This window comes from Lytechinus pictus, unplaced genomic scaffold, assembly GCF_037042905.1.
Source record: "Lytechinus pictus isolate F3 Inbred unplaced genomic scaffold, Lp3.0 scaffold_290, whole genome shotgun sequence".
Lineage (NCBI taxonomy): Eukaryota > Metazoa > Echinodermata > Echinoidea > Temnopleuroida > Toxopneustidae > Lytechinus > Lytechinus pictus.
Genome location: NW_026974409.1, coordinates 21,741 through 28,069, shown reverse-complemented (window position 1 = coordinate 28,069; position 6,329 = coordinate 21,741). Strand labels below are relative to the sequence as shown.

General features: G+C 42.4%; 11 non-coding genes across 11 annotated transcripts; all 11 read left to right on the top strand.

The window, feature by feature from the left end:
• The first annotated feature begins 38 nt into the window (after positions 1-38).
• On the top strand, positions 39-157 carry LOC135159641 (5S ribosomal RNA). Its single transcript, XR_010298361.1, has one exon. It is a non-coding gene; the product is annotated as a 5S ribosomal RNA (ribosomal RNA).
• A 470-nt stretch (positions 158-627) lies between these two features.
• On the top strand, positions 628-746 carry LOC135159640 (5S ribosomal RNA). The gene has a single exon (XR_010298360.1). It is a non-coding gene; the product is annotated as a 5S ribosomal RNA (ribosomal RNA).
• A 470-nt stretch (positions 747-1,216) lies between these two features.
• On the top strand, positions 1,217-1,335 carry LOC135159638 (5S ribosomal RNA). The gene has a single exon (XR_010298357.1). It is a non-coding gene; the product is annotated as a 5S ribosomal RNA (ribosomal RNA).
• A 470-nt stretch (positions 1,336-1,805) lies between these two features.
• LOC135159637 (5S ribosomal RNA) lies at positions 1,806-1,924 on the top strand. Its single transcript, XR_010298356.1, has one exon. It is a non-coding gene; the product is annotated as a 5S ribosomal RNA (ribosomal RNA).
• Positions 1,925-2,394: 470 nt separating this feature from the next.
• Positions 2,395-2,513, top strand: LOC135159636 (5S ribosomal RNA). Its single transcript, XR_010298355.1, has one exon. It is a non-coding gene; the product is annotated as a 5S ribosomal RNA (ribosomal RNA).
• Positions 2,514-2,983: 470 nt separating this feature from the next.
• On the top strand, positions 2,984-3,102 carry LOC135159635 (5S ribosomal RNA). Its single transcript, XR_010298354.1, has one exon. It is a non-coding gene; the product is annotated as a 5S ribosomal RNA (ribosomal RNA).
• A 470-nt stretch (positions 3,103-3,572) lies between these two features.
• LOC135159634 (5S ribosomal RNA) lies at positions 3,573-3,691 on the top strand. Its single transcript, XR_010298353.1, has one exon. It is a non-coding gene; the product is annotated as a 5S ribosomal RNA (ribosomal RNA).
• Positions 3,692-4,161: 470 nt separating this feature from the next.
• LOC135159633 (5S ribosomal RNA) lies at positions 4,162-4,280 on the top strand. Its single transcript, XR_010298352.1, has one exon. It is a non-coding gene; the product is annotated as a 5S ribosomal RNA (ribosomal RNA).
• Positions 4,281-4,750: 470 nt separating this feature from the next.
• On the top strand, positions 4,751-4,869 carry LOC135159632 (5S ribosomal RNA). The gene has a single exon (XR_010298351.1). It is a non-coding gene; the product is annotated as a 5S ribosomal RNA (ribosomal RNA).
• A 470-nt stretch (positions 4,870-5,339) lies between these two features.
• LOC135159631 (5S ribosomal RNA) lies at positions 5,340-5,458 on the top strand. The gene has a single exon (XR_010298350.1). It is a non-coding gene; the product is annotated as a 5S ribosomal RNA (ribosomal RNA).
• Positions 5,459-5,928: 470 nt separating this feature from the next.
• On the top strand, positions 5,929-6,047 carry LOC135159630 (5S ribosomal RNA). Its single transcript, XR_010298349.1, has one exon. It is a non-coding gene; the product is annotated as a 5S ribosomal RNA (ribosomal RNA).
• The last annotated feature ends 282 nt before the right edge of the window (positions 6,048-6,329 follow it).

Sequence of the window (6,329 nt, the reverse complement as noted above, 5' to 3'; positions counted from 1 at the left end):
TGTATCCCTTCAAATAGCTTGACTTTGATGGAGCAAGAGCCTACGACCATACCATGCTGAATATACCGGTTCTCGTCCGATCACCGAAGTCAAGCAGCATAGGGCTCGGTTAGTACTTGGATGGGAGACCGCCTGGGAATACCGGGTGTTGTAGGCATTTTTTGCTTCATGAAATGCCCCTTTATTCATTTTTTCATTTTAAGTCGTTGGTATTTGTTTTCCTTTATAGTATCACTTTTGTCTCCTTTTTTGTTGTCTTTTTCGTCTCCTTCGTCACCCTTTTTAATAGAGCAGGAATAAACTTTTCGCTTGATGTCCGACATTCAAGGCAATGATGAAAGTCGTTTGTTTGCAAGCACAGGGTCTCCAAGAGACGAGGCGCGCAGTTCAAGGCCTACACCATCATGTGAATTGTTGCGTCACACACAGGTGCGCATCCAAGAAAAAAAACACGACAATATCTCCAAATTATCGTAGGTAGGCATCCGATGGAAACTGAAACAAACCCAATGAAAGATCGGTGGAATGACTGAAGACATCAATCAACCAATATTATTACTGACAGGGATTAAATAGATGATGACGTCATAGTATCCCTTCAAATAGCTTGACTTTGATGGAGCAAGAGCCTACGACCATACCATGCTGAATATACCGGTTCTCGTCCGATCACCGAAGTCAAGCAGCATAGGGCTCGGTTAGTACTTGGATGGGAGACCGCCTGGGAATACCGGGTGTTGTAGGCATTTTTTGCTTCATGAAATGCCCCTTTATTCATTTTTTCATTTTAAGTCGTTGGTATTTGTTTTCCTTTATAGTATCACTTTTGTCTCCTTTTTTGTTGTCTTTTTCGTCTCCTTCGTCACCCTTTTTAATAGAGCAGGAATAAACTTTTCGCTTGATGTCCGACATTCAAGGCAATGATGAAAGTCGTTTGTTTGCAAGCACAGGGTCTCCAAGAGACGAGGCGCGCAGTTCAAGGCCTACACCATCATGTGAATTGTTGCGTCACACACAGGTGCGCATCCAAGAAAAAAAACACGACAATATCTCCAAATTATCGTAGGTAGGCATCCGATGGAAACTGAAACAAACCCAATGAAAGATCGGTGGAATGACTGAAGACATCAATCAACCAATATTATTACTGACAGGGATTAAATAGATGATGACGTCATAGTATCCCTTCAAATAGCTTGACTTTGATGGAGCAAGAGCCTACGACCATACCATGCTGAATATACCGGTTCTCGTCCGATCACCGAAGTCAAGCAGCATAGGGCTCGGTTAGTACTTGGATGGGAGACCGCCTGGGAATACCGGGTGTTGTAGGCATTTTTTGCTTCATGAAATGCCCCTTTATTCATTTTTTCATTTTAAGTCGTTGGTATTTGTTTTCCTTTATAGTATCACTTTTGTCTCCTTTTTTGTTGTCTTTTTCGTCTCCTTCGTCACCCTTTTTAATAGAGCAGGAATAAACTTTTCGCTTGATGTCCGACATTCAAGGCAATGATGAAAGTCGTTTGTTTGCAAGCACAGGGTCTCCAAGAGACGAGGCGCGCAGTTCAAGGCCTACACCATCATGTGAATTGTTGCGTCACACACAGGTGCGCATCCAAGAAAAAAAACACGACAATATCTCCAAATTATCGTAGGTAGGCATCCGATGGAAACTGAAACAAACCCAATGAAAGATCGGTGGAATGACTGAAGACATCAATCAACCAATATTATTACTGACAGGGATTAAATAGATGATGACGTCATAGTATCCCTTCAAATAGCTTGACTTTGATGGAGCAAGAGCCTACGACCATACCATGCTGAATATACCGGTTCTCGTCCGATCACCGAAGTCAAGCAGCATAGGGCTCGGTTAGTACTTGGATGGGAGACCGCCTGGGAATACCGGGTGTTGTAGGCATTTTTTGCTTCATGAAATGCCCCTTTATTCATTTTTTCATTTTAAGTCGTTGGTATTTGTTTTCCTTTATAGTATCACTTTTGTCTCCTTTTTTGTTGTCTTTTTCGTCTCCTTCGTCACCCTTTTTAATAGAGCAGGAATAAACTTTTCGCTTGATGTCCGACATTCAAGGCAATGATGAAAGTCGTTTGTTTGCAAGCACAGGGTCTCCAAGAGACGAGGCGCGCAGTTCAAGGCCTACACCATCATGTGAATTGTTGCGTCACACACAGGTGCGCATCCAAGAAAAAAAACACGACAATATCTCCAAATTATCGTAGGTAGGCATCCGATGGAAACTGAAACAAACCCAATGAAAGATCGGTGGAATGACTGAAGACATCAATCAACCAATATTATTACTGACAGGGATTAAATAGATGATGACGTCATAGTATCCCTTCAAATAGCTTGACTTTGATGGAGCAAGAGCCTACGACCATACCATGCTGAATATACCGGTTCTCGTCCGATCACCGAAGTCAAGCAGCATAGGGCTCGGTTAGTACTTGGATGGGAGACCGCCTGGGAATACCGGGTGTTGTAGGCATTTTTTGCTTCATGAAATGCCCCTTTATTCATTTTTTCATTTTAAGTCGTTGGTATTTGTTTTCCTTTATAGTATCACTTTTGTCTCCTTTTTTGTTGTCTTTTTCGTCTCCTTCGTCACCCTTTTTAATAGAGCAGGAATAAACTTTTCGCTTGATGTCCGACATTCAAGGCAATGATGAAAGTCGTTTGTTTGCAAGCACAGGGTCTCCAAGAGACGAGGCGCGCAGTTCAAGGCCTACACCATCATGTGAATTGTTGCGTCACACACAGGTGCGCATCCAAGAAAAAAAACACGACAATATCTCCAAATTATCGTAGGTAGGCATCCGATGGAAACTGAAACAAACCCAATGAAAGATCGGTGGAATGACTGAAGACATCAATCAACCAATATTATTACTGACAGGGATTAAATAGATGATGACGTCATAGTATCCCTTCAAATAGCTTGACTTTGATGGAGCAAGAGCCTACGACCATACCATGCTGAATATACCGGTTCTCGTCCGATCACCGAAGTCAAGCAGCATAGGGCTCGGTTAGTACTTGGATGGGAGACCGCCTGGGAATACCGGGTGTTGTAGGCATTTTTTGCTTCATGAAATGCCCCTTTATTCATTTTTTCATTTTAAGTCGTTGGTATTTGTTTTCCTTTATAGTATCACTTTTGTCTCCTTTTTTGTTGTCTTTTTCGTCTCCTTCGTCACCCTTTTTAATAGAGCAGGAATAAACTTTTCGCTTGATGTCCGACATTCAAGGCAATGATGAAAGTCGTTTGTTTGCAAGCACAGGGTCTCCAAGAGACGAGGCGCGCAGTTCAAGGCCTACACCATCATGTGAATTGTTGCGTCACACACAGGTGCGCATCCAAGAAAAAAAACACGACAATATCTCCAAATTATCGTAGGTAGGCATCCGATGGAAACTGAAACAAACCCAATGAAAGATCGGTGGAATGACTGAAGACATCAATCAACCAATATTATTACTGACAGGGATTAAATAGATGATGACGTCATAGTATCCCTTCAAATAGCTTGACTTTGATGGAGCAAGAGCCTACGACCATACCATGCTGAATATACCGGTTCTCGTCCGATCACCGAAGTCAAGCAGCATAGGGCTCGGTTAGTACTTGGATGGGAGACCGCCTGGGAATACCGGGTGTTGTAGGCATTTTTTGCTTCATGAAATGCCCCTTTATTCATTTTTTCATTTTAAGTCGTTGGTATTTGTTTTCCTTTATAGTATCACTTTTGTCTCCTTTTTTGTTGTCTTTTTCGTCTCCTTCGTCACCCTTTTTAATAGAGCAGGAATAAACTTTTCGCTTGATGTCCGACATTCAAGGCAATGATGAAAGTCGTTTGTTTGCAAGCACAGGGTCTCCAAGAGACGAGGCGCGCAGTTCAAGGCCTACACCATCATGTGAATTGTTGCGTCACACACAGGTGCGCATCCAAGAAAAAAAACACGACAATATCTCCAAATTATCGTAGGTAGGCATCCGATGGAAACTGAAACAAACCCAATGAAAGATCGGTGGAATGACTGAAGACATCAATCAACCAATATTATTACTGACAGGGATTAAATAGATGATGACGTCATAGTATCCCTTCAAATAGCTTGACTTTGATGGAGCAAGAGCCTACGACCATACCATGCTGAATATACCGGTTCTCGTCCGATCACCGAAGTCAAGCAGCATAGGGCTCGGTTAGTACTTGGATGGGAGACCGCCTGGGAATACCGGGTGTTGTAGGCATTTTTTGCTTCATGAAATGCCCCTTTATTCATTTTTTCATTTTAAGTCGTTGGTATTTGTTTTCCTTTATAGTATCACTTTTGTCTCCTTTTTTGTTGTCTTTTTCGTCTCCTTCGTCACCCTTTTTAATAGAGCAGGAATAAACTTTTCGCTTGATGTCCGACATTCAAGGCAATGATGAAAGTCGTTTGTTTGCAAGCACAGGGTCTCCAAGAGACGAGGCGCGCAGTTCAAGGCCTACACCATCATGTGAATTGTTGCGTCACACACAGGTGCGCATCCAAGAAAAAAAACACGACAATATCTCCAAATTATCGTAGGTAGGCATCCGATGGAAACTGAAACAAACCCAATGAAAGATCGGTGGAATGACTGAAGACATCAATCAACCAATATTATTACTGACAGGGATTAAATAGATGATGACGTCATAGTATCCCTTCAAATAGCTTGACTTTGATGGAGCAAGAGCCTACGACCATACCATGCTGAATATACCGGTTCTCGTCCGATCACCGAAGTCAAGCAGCATAGGGCTCGGTTAGTACTTGGATGGGAGACCGCCTGGGAATACCGGGTGTTGTAGGCATTTTTTGCTTCATGAAATGCCCCTTTATTCATTTTTTCATTTTAAGTCGTTGGTATTTGTTTTCCTTTATAGTATCACTTTTGTCTCCTTTTTTGTTGTCTTTTTCGTCTCCTTCGTCACCCTTTTTAATAGAGCAGGAATAAACTTTTCGCTTGATGTCCGACATTCAAGGCAATGATGAAAGTCGTTTGTTTGCAAGCACAGGGTCTCCAAGAGACGAGGCGCGCAGTTCAAGGCCTACACCATCATGTGAATTGTTGCGTCACACACAGGTGCGCATCCAAGAAAAAAAACACGACAATATCTCCAAATTATCGTAGGTAGGCATCCGATGGAAACTGAAACAAACCCAATGAAAGATCGGTGGAATGACTGAAGACATCAATCAACCAATATTATTACTGACAGGGATTAAATAGATGATGACGTCATAGTATCCCTTCAAATAGCTTGACTTTGATGGAGCAAGAGCCTACGACCATACCATGCTGAATATACCGGTTCTCGTCCGATCACCGAAGTCAAGCAGCATAGGGCTCGGTTAGTACTTGGATGGGAGACCGCCTGGGAATACCGGGTGTTGTAGGCATTTTTTGCTTCATGAAATGCCCCTTTATTCATTTTTTCATTTTAAGTCGTTGGTATTTGTTTTCCTTTATAGTATCACTTTTGTCTCCTTTTTTGTTGTCTTTTTCGTCTCCTTCGTCACCCTTTTTAATAGAGCAGGAATAAACTTTTCGCTTGATGTCCGACATTCAAGGCAATGATGAAAGTCGTTTGTTTGCAAGCACAGGGTCTCCAAGAGACGAGGCGCGCAGTTCAAGGCCTACACCATCATGTGAATTGTTGCGTCACACACAGGTGCGCATCCAAGAAAAAAAACACGACAATATCTCCAAATTATCGTAGGTAGGCATCCGATGGAAACTGAAACAAACCCAATGAAAGATCGGTGGAATGACTGAAGACATCAATCAACCAATATTATTACTGACAGGGATTAAATAGATGATGACGTCATAGTATCCCTTCAAATAGCTTGACTTTGATGGAGCAAGAGCCTACGACCATACCATGCTGAATATACCGGTTCTCGTCCGATCACCGAAGTCAAGCAGCATAGGGCTCGGTTAGTACTTGGATGGGAGACCGCCTGGGAATACCGGGTGTTGTAGGCATTTTTTGCTTCATGAAATGCCCCTTTATTCATTTTTTCATTTTAAGTCGTTGGTATTTGTTTTCCTTTATAGTATCACTTTTGTCTCCTTTTTTGTTGTCTTTTTCGTCTCCTTCGTCACCCTTTTTAATAGAGCAGGAATAAACTTTTCGCTTGATGTCCGACATTCAAGGCAATGATGAAAGTCGTTTGTTTGCAAGCACAGGGTCTCCAAGAGACGAGGCGCGCAGTTCAAGGCCTACACCATCATGTGAATTGTTGCGTCACACACAGGTGCGCATCC